The following is a 15,953-nucleotide window of genomic DNA, read 5'->3' on the forward strand; positions in this document are numbered from 1 at the left end:
GCTTGGTGGCCATCCTGGGTAAGCGGCATCCTAGGGCCCAGAACGGATGCAGGTCAGTACACCGGATTACCAATTGTACTTCACTGTTTGGGGCCTAAAGTAACAGAGACTAGCCTAGGCCTTGTATGAGCTAGTTAGATAGGGTTATAGCTTTGTTAGGCCTTACTGTACTGGACTGCAGCGCAGTAATTGACTTGCAGGCTCTGCTGTGTCTGCCAGGTGTGTCTTCTATAGCGGCACAGTACGACTTGTAGGCTCTGCTGTGTACGCCAACAGGCTAGGCCTGTCCCTCGGACAGGGACGGTGACTGTGGGCTTGGGGTATTACTTATACTGTTTGTACTTGTGTTAATAGTGTTTCCAAAGAAAAGTTTATATTCTTGCATATAAAGCTGGTGTCAGTGATGCTTCCATGTCTGTGACTTTGCTGTATCCTGGGGAGCCCACCCCGGTACACGGCTTACGAAAGTGAAATACATGAAGTTTAAAGATGGTGGTAGCGGGGGGAAAAAGGGGGGGGGGACACATGGCAAGGAACAGCTACAGCAAAAGGCCTAAACAATAAACACTGTGTCCGATCTCCAAACATGACGTCAGGTGCAGCCCGGGTAACTCTTACTTCAGCCGGATTGCTGTAAAGAAACTTTTCATACGAGACGAACGAAGCAAAGTGAAACTTGTAAGATTTATAGGAACCAACTCTTATTACCAACAAACAAAAATGAAAAGCAAATGGAAGTATTTAGGCCCAAACGAGCAAACCTGAGGTAGCAGATTCTGAGGCGAAGCCTCCCGTTCGCTAGCAAAGTCGGATCCGACCGGCCTGGAGAGACGGCCCCGGCCCAACCTACTTACGTAGTATGGCGCGTGCATGCTACGGTAGCAGAGAGCAAAATAACAAGCTCCATGCTGCAAAGAAAGAATCCTACCACCAGAGAAGCTAGTGTGCTAATGGCACCTGAAAACACACCTGAGAGTGAGGGTGTGGCTCGTATATGAAGAGCCTCCGCCCCTCCCACAAATGCAGGCTGACTAATCAGCCTTACCAACTTGTTATATTATTAGCTGTGATCAAATAGCCTGAGCAGTGATTGCCTATTGAAAAATATTCAACTCTCAGAGAAACACATCAATATTACAATCAAAGTGATACCTTGTATAGGTTTTCTCTACTGTAACCATCAACATGAGACACAATGTTTGAGAAAAAAAGACTGACACTCTATGATCACTATTCTTCAGATTGACATTGCTGTACATTTTGGAACATACAAACCTTATCCTACCTCATACAGGAAGACTCATTCAGGGGCCTTTTGCTCACCATATGTGCCATAGCATCAAGGCGTTTTTTTCATCATAAGATCAACCAGGCTGCCTGAATACTGCAACTATCTGGACCCATTCTACCCTCAGAGTCCTGTGGATTTTTTGATATTCTGGATTTTATCTTGCACTTCATTTTAGAAAGGAAGAAGCAATTTTCCATTTTCTTACTTATACTTATTTTTACATTTTTTGATATATTTTATATCTCATGCATTATATATAGGATGTCCTTTGGAAATACAATTTTTTGGTAGGGCTTTTCTATCTAGTATTGTTATGCTACTGCTTATATAAAAATGTCATTGATTAATTTGAAATCTATGTGATCCCATCTATCAGAGTGCCTATCCATCTTATTAATTTTACTTTACTTTGTGAATAGGGTGTAACACTAGTTTGGAACACCTATACATCATCAGTTAGAAGGTGAGCCGTCCTTTTCTACTTCTCTCAAAATTGTAATTGCACTTACCAGTAATTGGTTTTCCTGAAAGTCTCCACGACAGCACCCATAAATTCCCTCCCCCCCCCCCAAAAAAAGAAAAATCCCATAGATATATAGATATGTCTATCCTTTAATATAAGTCTCTCATAGATGTTGATTAGAGAGATGTTTTACTCCTTAGTATTTTTCTAATCCTGTATTGATTCTTGGCAAATCACTGAGAAGATGGAGGAGGAGAGAAAAATGTAATCTCTTTGTGTGTTTCCTGTCCCTGGCAGAGGCGGAGCTAATCTCAGTGGTGCCGTCGTGGAGACTTCCAGGAAAACCAATTACTGGTAAGTGCGCTTTTTCAACTAATCTGCCAGATATTCAAATTAACAAATCTTTCCTCAAAATTATTACAAAGAAAGTTGTAAAAAAATGTTCAAGACTTGGTATCCATAGAGGCTATACAGGAGAAATAATTTGCAGTACACTACTTATTCCTATTTATTGTAAGGAAAACAAATGGGGATTACAGAACAATGATAAATTTGAATTACCTGAACAACTTAATAAAGTACAAATGATTCAAAATGGATTCAATAAAATCAGCTATCCCGTTGATCCCAAAGAATGCAAAAATAGTAACAGTAGACCTGAAGGATGCTTACTTTTGATGTTCCTATCAACCAGAAATGTTGGAAGTATCTAGGGTTTGCAGTCAGCTCAGTTAAAAACATATTGCACTACCAGTTTGTATGGTTCCCATTTAGAATTTCATCTGCGCCATGCCTTTTCAAAAAATTATGGCGGAAGTGTCGGCACACTTGCGATTGCAGGACATAACATTGGTCCCTTATCTGGACAATTTATTAATTATAGAAACAAATTGATGTCCATTACTGAAACAGATAAACTTGTGAGATTAGGATGGATTATCAACTGGAAAAAAATTGACTCTACAATCTGCAACACAGGTGAAATTTCTAGGGATGATATTAAATTCTGATCTTAAGAAAAAAGAAAGAGAATTTAATAATCTTGGTTACGCAATTCATAAATAAGAGATCTGTCACAATAAGACAGGCCATGAGACATCTGGGACACATGACTGCATGTATCCCAGCGGTCAAGTGGGCACAATTTCATTCAAGGACCCTGCAGCACTTTATACTGAGGAAATGGAATAAAAGTCTGGATTTCTCAATCAACATTCCCAGTCAGGTCAAGATATCATTGAAGTGGTGGACACAGACCCTACATTTCAAAAAGGAGTAGAATGGATCCAGAATCCTTCTCAAACAATAACTACAAATGCTGGGGAGCACATGTAGCAAACACATGCTTCCAGGAATCTTGAAACAACAGCATGAGGTCAGCTCCATTGAATCTGAAAGAATTGATGGCAGTTTGCAAAGCGATAAAAACAGCAGAGGTACTACTGGAGAATAGACATCTAAAGATATACTCCGACAACAGAACCGCGGTAGCATTCCTTCAACATCAGGATGGCACAAAAGGAATTCAGCTACAGGAAGTGACAAACAAAATATTCAGATGGGCAAAAAAGCATATTCTATCAATAACAGCGATACATGTAAAAAGAGAAGAAAATCAATTGTTGTATTATCTAAGCAGAAACAAGATCCATCCAGGAGAATGGACATTATCTCAAGATACATTCAGTATAATCATAAAAAATGGGGTGTACCGGAAGTGGATCTGTTTGCCTCGCGGAAAAAAATGAAAAATAAAGAAATTTTGTTCTCTATGCTCCATTTGCAGTAGATGCATTTTCGATAGGCTGGAGTCAAGGACTGAATATGCCTTTAACGCTTTGTGCCTGTTGCAGAAAGTTCTACAGAAAATACATAGTAATATACAGTGGGATGCGAAAGTTTGGACAACCTTGTTAATCGTCATGATTTTCCTGTATAAATCGTTGGTTGTTACTATAAAAAATGTCAGTTAAATATATCATATAGGAGATACACACAGTGATATTTGAGAAGTGAAATGAAGTGTATTGGATTTACAGAAAGTGTGCTATAATTGTTTAAACAAAATTAGGCAGGTGCATAAATTTGGGCACTGTTGTCATTTTATTGATTCCAAAACCTTTAGAACTAATTATTGGAACTCAAATTGGCTTGGTAAGCTCAGTGACCCCTGACCTACATACACAGGTGAATCCAATTATGAGAAAGAGTATTTAAGGGGGTCAATTGTAAGTTTCCCTCTTCTTTTAATTTTCTCTGAAGAGTAGCAACATGGGGGTCTCAAAACAACAATGACCTGAAGACAAAGATTATTCACCATCATAGTTTAGGGGAAGGATACAGAAAGCTGTCTCAGAGATTTCAGCAGTCTGTTTCCACAGTTAGGAACATATTGAGGAAATGGAGACCACAGGCTCAGTTCAAGTTAAGGCTCGAAGTGGCAGACCAAGAAAAATCTCGGATAGACAGAAGCGATGAATGGTGAGAACAGTCAGAGTCAACCCACAGACCAGCACCAAAGACCTACAACATCATCTTGCTGCAGATGGGGTCACTGTGCATCATTCAACCATTCGGCGCACTTTACACAAGGAGATGCTGTGTGCGAGAGTGATGCAGAGGAAGCCTTTTCTCCGCCCACAGCACAAAAAGTGCAGCTTGAGGTGGGCTAAAGCACATTTGGACAAGCCAGCTTCATTTTGGAATAAGGTGCTGTGGACTGATGAAACTAAAATTGAGTTATTTGGCCATAACAAGGGGCGTTATGCATGGAGGAAAAAGAACACAGCATTCCAAGAAAAGCACCTGCTACCTACAGTAAAATATGGTGGTAGTTCCATCATGCTGTGGGGCTGTGTGGCCAGTGCAGGGACTGGGAATCTTGTCAAAGTTGAGGAACGCATGGATTCCACTCAGTATCAGCAGATTCTGGAGACCAATGTCCAGGAATCAGTGACAAAGCTGAAGCTGCATCGGGGCTAAATCTTTCAACAAGACAACGACCCTAAACACTGCTCAAAATCCACTAAGGCATTTATGCAGAGGAACAAGTACAACGTTATGGAATGGCCATCTCAGTCCCCAGACCTGAATATAATTGAAAATCTGTGGTGTGACTTAAAGAGAGCTGTCCATGCTCGGAAGCCATCAAACCTGAATGAACTAAAGATGTTTTGTAAAGAGGAATGGTCCAAAATACCTTAAACCAGAATCCAGACTCTCATTGGAACCTACAGGAAGCGTTTAGAGGCTGCAATTTCTGCAAAAGGAGGATCTACTAAATATTGATTTAATTTCTTTTTTGTGGTGCCCAAATTTATGCACCAGCCTAATTTTGTTTAAACAATTATAGTACACTTTCTGTAAACAATAAACCTCATTTCACTTCTCAAATATCACTGTGTGTGTCTCCTATACGATATATTTAACTGCCATTTTTTATCGTAACAACCAACAATTTATACAGGAAAATCATGACGATTAACAAGGTGGCCCAAACTTTCGCATCCCACTGTAGTACATAAGGCCGGAAAATACATTTGTCCATCCAGGTCAGCCTGTGATCCTGCAAGTTGATCCAGAGGAAGGCAAAAAAAAATCAGAGAGGAAAAAGCCAAAATGATATTTATAGCTCTATTGTGCCCAAGGTGGAGATGGTTTTCATTGCTGGCAAAACCAAAGATCTATAATATGGTGTCTCCATGGAATTGTAATCTAGTTGAACCAATTCAGGATATCTCACTGAAACTAGTCACACTAAAAACAATATTTTTAGTGCCCATTACTTCCAATGGGAAAATTAGTGAACTACAGGCATTATCCATTGTGTTTCCCTGTTTTCACATATTTGAAGACAAACTTGTGTTCAAACTTGATCCACCTTTTCTTCCCAAAGTAGCAATATCTTTCCATAGGTCGCAAGATATAGTTATTCCATCGTTTTGCAAAGATCTGTAAAATGATAAAGAAAAGGTGTTTCATAATTTAGACGTTACTAACTTGTGTGCAGGCTACAGAACAATGGAGAAAGGATAAAGCATTGTTCATTCAGTTTTTTGGTCTGAATAAAGGGAAAACAGAAGCAAAATCTTCAATATCCATATGGATTAAACAGGCTATTGTGTTAGCCTATGAGTCGTTGGGTAAAGAGCCTCCTGAGGACTTTAAAGCACATTCTATAAGAGCATTAGCCACTTCATAGGCAGAGAGAGCATCTGCATCCATGAAACAGATTTTTTGTGCAGCCACATGGAAAAGAATCCATTCTTTCACAAAACATTACAGAGTCTTAGCACATACTCAGGATTAGCGATTTGGTCTCAATATTCTTTAAGCAATTGTCCCACCCTTAACATTTATTTGGTATGTCTCAAGGGTGCCATTGTGGAGATGACTGGAGAAAAGTGTAATTTCACTTATTGGTGTTGTGGAAATTTTATTAGGATGTGTATTTGATATATTGTGTATTGTCATCATGTCTCTCAGTGTCAGGGTAAACAATTGGAGTGGATATCGTCCCGTGTATGTCCTGTCACAGCTGCTGGGCGCAGGGGTCTCCATCGGCGAATGGTCCATGTTCTGGTCTGGTCTGTGGGCCGGGGGAGACTGATGTGTTCAGCAGAGCAGGGTTTTGTTGGCTCATGTATTGCCGCCGGCTAGGGCCCCCGCGCAAGACGCGGATTTATTGGCTTGGCGTGGATGCATTTGTTAAGAGAACAATATAAACGAAAGGAACGTGCGCTTGTTGTCTCTAGCGTGCCTGATCTGCCGCTGGAGATAATGACGTTGTCCTGTAAATAAACCTGCATGTGGATCATAGTAACTTTATCTGGCATTGATCACTGAGCAAGGCTGGATAAAGTTTGCTCCAGTGGAAATGGGAGATTAAATGCTTGTCTTCCTATGTCATCACTTCCTGTATTGTATACATGTGTTTGTTAGCTGGCTATGTATCTAAATGCTTGTCTTCCTATGTCATCACTTCCTGTATTGTATACATGTGTTTGTTAGCTGGCTATGTATCTAAATGCTTGTCTTCCTATGTCATCACTTCCTGTATCCTTGTCTTGGGCCAGCCCCTTTTACACCTTTTGTTAGTCAATAAAGGACGGACACTGGGCAGGGCGGGGAGATTGCCCAGGAGAATTCAATCAAGATGGTAGCATTTGGGTTGTTCTCTGGCTGCAGCTGAGGGAAGATGGACTTACCTTTTTCCTTACACAAACTTTGATGCGAGCTGATTGCAACCATTAATTTGTCTACAGCAGATCAATACAGATTTATATTTCAATCGGTAACTGGTTTCTGGATGTCTCCACGACGGCACCCCATAATTTCCCTTCCCAAAAAAAGAGAAAAGAGGATAGTGTTTTCATTTATATATATTTATTGGTGTATACGAATAGAATATATGCTGGTTTGTCTCTTAAAACACAATGAAAATTACCGCCTGTCTGAGAGAAGTGTGCCTTGGCAATACTCTCAGAGAACTGCACCAGTGACGAATCAAAGTATTATATGAGAGGGGCAGTAACATCAATAAAACATAACCTTTAATAGAAATCACATAAAGCGTAGCCCCCTACAAGCACTGACAAACAAAAAATAAACAAAAACACACACTGCACTCTTAGTACTTAACCAAGGTCGCCGGGTGCTAAACATGGAGCCCAACAAAAGGCCACGACCGGAAATGATTTGTCATGGCTGGTAACACCTATAAATACAGAGGTTATACAAATAAAGAGAGATTAGCCAAATTTCACCGTAAGGGTGACCGACTGGTAATACCTATAAACACAGATGTTATGGAAGTCAAGATATATATGGGTGGATCTTACCAGTCAAGCTGAATGATCTCACATGGAAATGGAGAGGCAACTTATTGTACTCATTGGTCTCAGTGTAGGTCGCGAACCGATGCCGGGCAGCGGGAAATAATTATATTCCTGATGTGCCCTACTTGGACTGTGCTGTTCCTAGTTTCCTCCTAACATGGAGTTATTGCCCTGAAAACGACGTCCGGAACCTACCCCTCAGCTAACAACCCTAGAATACCCTAAAAAAAAAAAGAAAAGTGCAGAGAATGAATACCGCAAAACTCCTCCGGTTAGCACCAGAGTACCTCTTGAGATGACCTTGAAATCTCGTAACATTTGAAAAGTTCCCACAATAAAAGTGTATTTACAATGATGTCCCAACGTGTTTCATTAATTAAATAAAGCCCCACGAATCATCAGGGGACACAGGTCTGGGAGAACTGGTGAGGAACGATGCAGGTGTTTATGCTCACCCGGTTCCTAGTGGGAACAAGAAAAAAAGGAAGGGGGACCAGTCAGGGTCCATAGTGTATAAACTATATAGTTGCCTAGAATAATCAAAGTGAAAATAACCAATATGGTACTTACATGTATTGATCCAGAGGCAAGCATATGGCTGGGCTCCAGTCAGTAGAGACACCAAAAGAAGTTGTGTCCCTGCAGAGCTTAGTGGTATGGCAGCGGTGAGTGCGCATACCACGTGTGTTTTTAAAGACTAGAGGGGCCGAGCGGTATGAACGCACACATTAACGTCAGTGCCCCGTGATGTATACCCCGCGCCTGCGCACTACAAAAAATGAAGTTGTCGGTGCCCTAAACATCAGAGCGCAGGAACAAAAGTCTGCGCATGCGCTGCATGTATAGTGAGTAAATTCTATGCACCGCGGCTAACAGGGATGTATGCAAAGAGAAGGGTATAAAGAGCCATGAAATAGGTGTGCACGGATCCCCAACCCCACCTATATACAAAATAAGGGGGCCAAATATGGAGTAAGGGCCCCCTAACATATTAAGAGCGTACAGGGGGACTTAATGGGTACGATCCCTGACTGCTGACAAAGATTAAAATACATGCCAAATGCTAAAGGAAAGGCAATAGGACACAGAATAAACAATAATAAGGGAGGGTACATATAGTAACATAGTAACATAGTACATAAGGCCGAAAAAAGACATTTGTCCATCCAGTTCGGCCTGTTATCCCGCAAGTTGATCCAGAGGAAGACCCCTCTCTAGTAGCTATAGCCTGTAATATTATTAAGCTCCAGAAATACGTCCAGGCCCCTCTTGAATTCCTTTATTGTACTCACCATCACCACCTCCTCAGGCAGAGAGTTCCATATTCTCACTGCTCTTACCGTAAAGAATCCTTTTCTACGTTTGTGTACAAACCTTCTTTCCTCCAGGCGCAGAGGATGTCCCCTCGTCACAGTCACAGTCCTGGGGATAAATAGCTGATGGGATAGATCTCTGTACTGACCCTTGATATATTTATACATATTAATTAGATCTCCCCTCAGTCGTCTTTTTTCTAAAGTGAATAACTCTAATTTTGATAATCTTTCAGGGTACTGTAGTTGCCCCATTCCAGTTATTACTTTAGTTGCCCTCCTCTGAACCTTCTCCAGCTCTGCTATGTCTGCCTTGTTTACAGGAGCCCAGAACTGTACACAGTACTCCATGTGTGGTCTGACTAGCGATTTGTAAAGTGGTAGGACTAGGTTCTTATCACGGGAATCTATGCCCCTTCTGATGCAACCCATTATCTTGTTGGCCTTGGCAGCAGCTGCCTGACACTGGTTTTTGCAGCTTAGTTTGCTGTTTATTAAAATTCCTAGATCCTTTTCCATGTCAGTGTTACCGAGTGTTTTACCATTTAGTATGTACGGTTGACTTGCATTTTTCCTTCCCATGTGCATAACTTTACATTTATCAGTGTTAAACCCCATCTGCCACTTATCTGCCCAAGCCTCCAGTCTATCCAGATCCCTCTGTAGTAGTATACTGTCCTCATCAGTGTAAATTACTTTACACAGTTTAGTGTCATCTGCGAAAATTGATACTTTACTATGCAAGCCTTCTACAAGATCATTAATAAATATATTGAAGAGAATAGGGCCCAATACTGACCCCTGAGGTACCCCACTAGTGACAGTGACCCAATCTGAGTGTGTACCGTTAATAACCACCCTCTGTTTTCTATCACTGAGCCAGTTACTTACCCACATACAGATGTTTTCTCCCAGTCCGAGCATTCTCATTTTATATACTAACCTTTTATGTGGTACAGTGTCAAATGCTTTGGAGAAGTCCAGATATACGACATCCATTGATTTGCCGCTGTCAAGTCTAGAACTTACCTCCTCATAGAAACTGATTAAATTAGTCTGACATGACCGATTTCTCACGAAGCCATGCTGATATGGCGTTATTTGCTTATTTCTGTTGAGATGCTCTAATATAGCATCTCTCAGAAAACCTTCAAACAGTTTACACACAACAGATGTTAAACTTACCGGCCTATAGTTTCCAGGGTCTGTTTTTGGCCCCTTTTTGAATATTGGCACCACATATGCCATGCGCCAATCCTGTGGGACATTCCCTGTCAGTATAGAGTCAGCAAATATCAGAAATAAGGGTCTGGCTATGACATTACTTAATTCCTTTAGGATACGGGGGTGTATGTCATCCGGTCCTGGCGATTTGTCTATTTTAATCTTTTTAAGTCGCTGATGTACTTCTTCCTGGGTCAGACAGGACACTTTTAATGGGGAATTTATTTTTACATTCTGCATGTCATCTGACAATTTATTTTCCTCAGTGAATACATTGGAGAAAAAAATATTTAACAGCTTTGCTTTCTCCTCATCGCTCTCTGCGACTTCCCCCTCATTACTCTTTAAAGGGCCGACACCTTCAGATTTATACTTTTTAACATTTATATAATTGAAGAATATTTTAGGGTTAGTTTTACTCTCTTTGGCAATTAATCTCTCGGTCTCTAGTTTGGCCGCTTTTATTTGTTTTTTACATGTTCTATTTTTTTCCTTATAGTTTTTCAGTGCTTCTGTGCTCCCCTCCTGTTTCAGTGAATGATATGCTTTCTTTTTGTCATTTATTGCTTTCGTTACAGTTCTATTTATCCACATTGGTTTCTTTTTGTTCCTTAACCTTTTATTAAAACATATGGATGGAGGACACAAAAATATGAGTAAATTGTGTAAAAAATATCACACAGGAATGACAATACATGTACATGTACAGGAATGATCAATACATGTAAGTACGGTATTGGCTATTTTCACTTTGATTATTCTAGGCAACTATATAGTTTATACACCCCCATCTCCCCCCCTTTTTTTCTTGTTCCCACTAGGAACTGGGTGAGCATAGTCACCTGCATCGTTCCTCACCGGTTCTCCCAGACCCGTGTCCCCTGATGATTCGTAGGGCTTATTCTAATTGATGAAACGTGTTGGGCCATCATTGTAGTTGCACTTTTAATTTGGGAACTTCTCAAATGTAAACGAGATTTCAAGGTCATTTCAAGAGGTACTCTGGTGCTAACCGGCCGAATTTTGCGGTATTCATCTTCTGCACGTTTTTTTGGGGGGTATTCTAGGGTTGTTAGCTGAGGGGTAGGTTCTGGACGGGGCAGTCCTTTTCGGGGCAATGACTCTGTGTTAGGAGGAAACTAGGGACAGCACGGTCCAAGTAGGGCACATCAGGGATAGAATTTTTTTTTTCCCGCTGCCCGGCCCCGGTTCGTGACCTACACTGAGACCAATCAAGCTGCATCTCCATTTCCACGTGAGATAATTCAGCTTGACTGGTAAGATCCACCCATATATATCTTGACTTCCATAACATCTGTATTTATAGGTATTACCAGCCGGTCACTCTTACGGTGAAATTTGGCTAATCTCTATTTGTATAACTTCTGTATTTATAGGTGTTACCAGCCAGTCACCCGTATGGTGGATTTTGGCTAATCATTTCCAGTCGTGGCCTTTTGTTGGGCTCCATGTTTAGCGCCCAGTGACCTAGGTTAAGTCCCAAGGGTGCAGTATGTGTTTTTGTTTATTTTTTGTTTGTCAGTGCTTGTAGGTGCTAAGCTTTACGTTATTTCCAATAAAGGTTATGTTTTATAGGTGTTACTGCCCCTCTCATTTAATACTTTGGTTTGTCTCTTACTAGGTACTTTATAAACACTGAAGGTGAGAGGTGGGGAGAGGTATTTAAACTTCTCTGTCTGGAAAGCGTGGACGAATTTGGATGTTTATCTGGATATGAGATAAACTGGGAAAAATCTAAATTTCTCCCATTAAGACGCCCAGTTCCACCTTGTTACAATTTTTGGGTTAGTACATTAACCCCATCAGACTCTTTACTATACCTGGACATCCATATAGGGACCAAATTGGAATATTATACAAAACTGAATATACTCCCAATAATAGATAAAGTAAAGGAAAAAATTAGAACATGGTTAAAACTTCCCCTGTCACAAATCAACCGTATAGCCCTTATAAAAATTACATTACTACCAATGCTATTATATGTACTAAATGCAAACCCAATAAAGATAGAAGATATGTTTTTTAACAAACTAGAGACCCTTTTTAATGAATTAATATGGGGGCGCAAACGAGTTAGAATTAAAATACATTACCTGTATAAAGAAGAGGGTGGAATCTCTGTCCCTTTTCTAAATGGATATTATGTGGCTGCACAATTGAGATGGTGTGTGAGGAATCGAAAGAATAAATGTATACAGCTTATTTTTTGGGAGCACTGTAGACCTTGGGAGGATCTTTTTTACATTCTTGAAACTTGTACTATTGAGAAGAAAACAATAACAAACTCGTTTAGTAGAATGCTTGGGTATATTTGGCAACAAGTTAGACTTATGGTTGGAGTATCCCAAGTGGTTCAGTACACCCCCCTGTGGGGGAATGCACATTTACCACAAGTTTTGCAACTGAGTGATGTTGAATACTGGGAAAAACATGGGATACACTTAATTGCACAGGTTTTTCATAAAGGACAGATCAAGCCTTTAAACGAAATCCTCTCTGACACTACACTAGGATTTATCTATAAATTCCGATATGAACAGTTACGATACGCTACACTACACGGAAAACGAGTAGTGGCACTGGCTTCTGAGGTGGGTAGGCCGCAACTTGCGCCTCCCACTGTGATGTGAAGGGGCGGAGCTAATTTTCCCGCCTCGGCTCTGAGCCCGCTGCAGGACAGCAGCTACACAGTGAGATCCAGCTTCAGCTGGCAGCTCCTTTCATCTGGGAACACAGGGCCTGGGTCCAATACATGCTGGTAGGACGGTTCCCTCCTCTTCCAGCAGTGAGAACACTAGTATACAGCCATGTCTGATCCCACTAGTGACCCCCGTATACTAACGGCCGCCACTTATTATGCCTGTGTGAAATGCAAGATTAAGTTCCCTCGTGGCCAGCCGGACTCGGACTGGGCACGTGCCTTATCCCGGGCAGTGGAGGACTTCTCTAAGATATCCCAATCCATCCTCACTCTCATGAGTCACTTGCTTCATAAATCCCCACCTGCACAGTCCGCGCCCTCCTCTGCAGAGCGCCTTAGGGGCAGCCCTGCGCACAAAAGGCCCAGAGCAGGATGTCAATCCTCCTCTGACGCCTCTGCATCCTCTCTCCCCCAGTGGTCACGCTCAGACGCAACCTCCCTACCAGGGGAAGTTTTGTCAGATGGGGAGATTGGTGTTTCAGACTCGGATATGGATCCAGAACAATTTTCCAAGGTTGCTTCCATGGTGGACAGCTTAGTTTCGGCTATCCATGACACTTTTCAGGTCCAGGATGACTCCCCATCAACTAGTCACCAGGGAGTGTCATTTCTTCGTACTAGGCAAACTCCTAAAGCCATCCCCTTGCATGACGACTTTTCAGTTGTCGTGGATAAGGTGTGGGACCATCCGGATCGTCGATTTAGCACGTCCAAGTGACTTGATCTGCTTTACCCCTTTCAGGCAGACTGGGTGGCTAAATGGTCTTTACCCCCTAAGGTGGATCCTCCCGTAGCATGCCTAGCCAAACACACCGCGATTCCGGTGGCTGATGGCTCAGCCCTTCAGGACCCAGTGGATCGCCGCATGGAATCTTGGGCTAAAGTACATCTTCGCGGCTAGTGGCGCAGTGCTCCGACCCATTTTCGCCTCCGCTTGGGTGGCTAAGGCGGTCTCGTAGTGGGCACTCCGGTTAAACCAGGATTTGGCTGTGGATATTCCACTCACTGAGCTCCAGTCCTTGGCTCTGCAGATCTCACAGGCGGGGAAGTACTTCTGCGAAGCATCATTTGACGCAGGCTCTCTTGTCGCCCACACATCGGTTCTTGCGGTTAACTTGAGACACGAGCTCTGGCTGAAAGTTTGGGCAGCGGACGCCTCATCAAAACTTTCCCTTACCAGTCTTCCATTTGCTGGCTCACGGTTGTTTGGGGCCCGGTTAGACAAAATTATCTCTGAGGCTACGGGCGGTAAGAGTACCTACCTGCTACAGGTAAAATCCAGATGTACATTTCACGCTAAGCGGACAGATGCCCAGGCGCATTGCTTTCGTCGCTTCTCTGGCAAACGTCAGGCAGCAGCTACCCCCAGATCCTCCACGCAGGACCAGCGGAAAAAGCCATTTTTCAGGCCTCAACCTGCTTGGTGTCTGTAGTCACAGCCTGCCCGTCCTTCGTCTGGCAAGCAGTCCTCTGCATGAAAATGCGCCCCCCACCCTCTTGGGTGGGGGTCGCCTACTCCTTTTTTGGGAGGTGTGGCGGGCCCACATCTCCGACGTGCGGGCACTCAAAATCGTAACCTCAGGTTACAAGATCGAGTTTGCGTCCCCTCCTCCGCACCGTTTCTTCTCCTCCCAGCACTTCAGAATGGAGTTCCTTCGCTCCGTGATTGCTTCACTGGACCGAGGCAAATTTCTCTCTTCTATAGACATTCGGGACGCATACTTACACGTCCCAATTGCCCCAGCACATCCGCGGTTCCTCCGCTTTGCAGTGGGGCACCACCACTATCAGTTCGTTGCCCTTCCCTTTGGCCTGGCGACAGCACCGCAAGTTTTTACAAAGGTAATCGCTCCTCTCATGGCGCTTCTTCGAACCAGGGGCATCACCCTGATTCCATATCTGGACGACATCCTAGTCAAAGCGGCGACCTTTGGACAGAATGAGGACAGCCTGCTTATCACTCTGGATACCATGGCATGGTTTGGGTGGTTGGTGAACTTCCAAAAGACTTCACTGCATCCTGCCAGACGGATCACTTTTTTAGGTATGATCCTTGACACGGCCGCAGCGGTGGTGCGCCTCCCTCTGGACAAGTGGCTGGCCCTTTGTCAGTCAATCCGTCTTCTCCTCCAGTGCAGGGACCCTTCCATTCGGTTCTGCATGAAAGTCTTGGGAGCAATGGTCTCTTTTTTCGAAGTGATTCCTTTTGCGCAATTTCACACCTGTTTACTTCAGCAGACAATCTTGTCATCTTGGGACAGGTCGCCGGATTCCATGGACCGTCACATCCTCCTACCCCCAAAAGGTGCGCTCGGCACTCAGGTGGTGGCTTTCGACTCCAACCCTGGAGTTTGGGAAATCCTTTCCCCCGATCTCATGGATGGTTATCACCACCGACACCAGTCTCAAAGGTTGGGGCGGAGTATCCCGCCCAGGACCATCCAAGGTGTATGGTCTTGGTCGGAGTCCAAGCTACTCATCAACATACTGGAGCTCCGGTTCATTTACCTATCCCTTCTACATTGGACCTCTCTCCTCCAGGGCCGGACAATCAGGGTACAGTCAGACAACGCCACGGCTGTGGCCTATATCAACCATCAGGGAGGAACTCGCAGTCAAGCTGTGATGGTGGAGTAGCCAAGATTCTGCGGTGGGCGGAGAACCATGTGTCAGCTCTTTCGGTGGTCTACATTCCGGGAGTGGAAAACTAGACAGTGTATATTCCTCAGTCGGACGACGGTGGACCCGGGGGAATGGTCTCTACAACTAGAGGTGTTTTCAAGCGATCTGTCTCTGGTGGGGTCAACCAGAGGTGGACCTGATGGCTTCCAGACTCAATCACAAGCTCCCCGTTTTCTTCTCTCGAACAAGAGATCCAAGGGCACACTCGGTAGACACACTGGTGACGCCATGGGACAGGTTCTCACTAGTGTATGTGTTTCCGCCTCTACCTCACCTGCCCAGTGTCTTACGCATTATCAAAATAGAGGGCACCCAGACGATCCTCGTGGCTCCGGATTGGCCTTGTCGCTCATGGTACACAGACGTTGTTCGTCTCCTAGGAGACACTCCGTGGCGGCTTCTGCTTAGGCACGATCTT

Source organism: Bufo gargarizans, chromosome 8 (assembly GCF_014858855.1).
Source record: "Bufo gargarizans isolate SCDJY-AF-19 chromosome 8, ASM1485885v1, whole genome shotgun sequence".
NCBI classification, from domain to species: domain Eukaryota; kingdom Metazoa; phylum Chordata; class Amphibia; order Anura; family Bufonidae; genus Bufo; species Bufo gargarizans.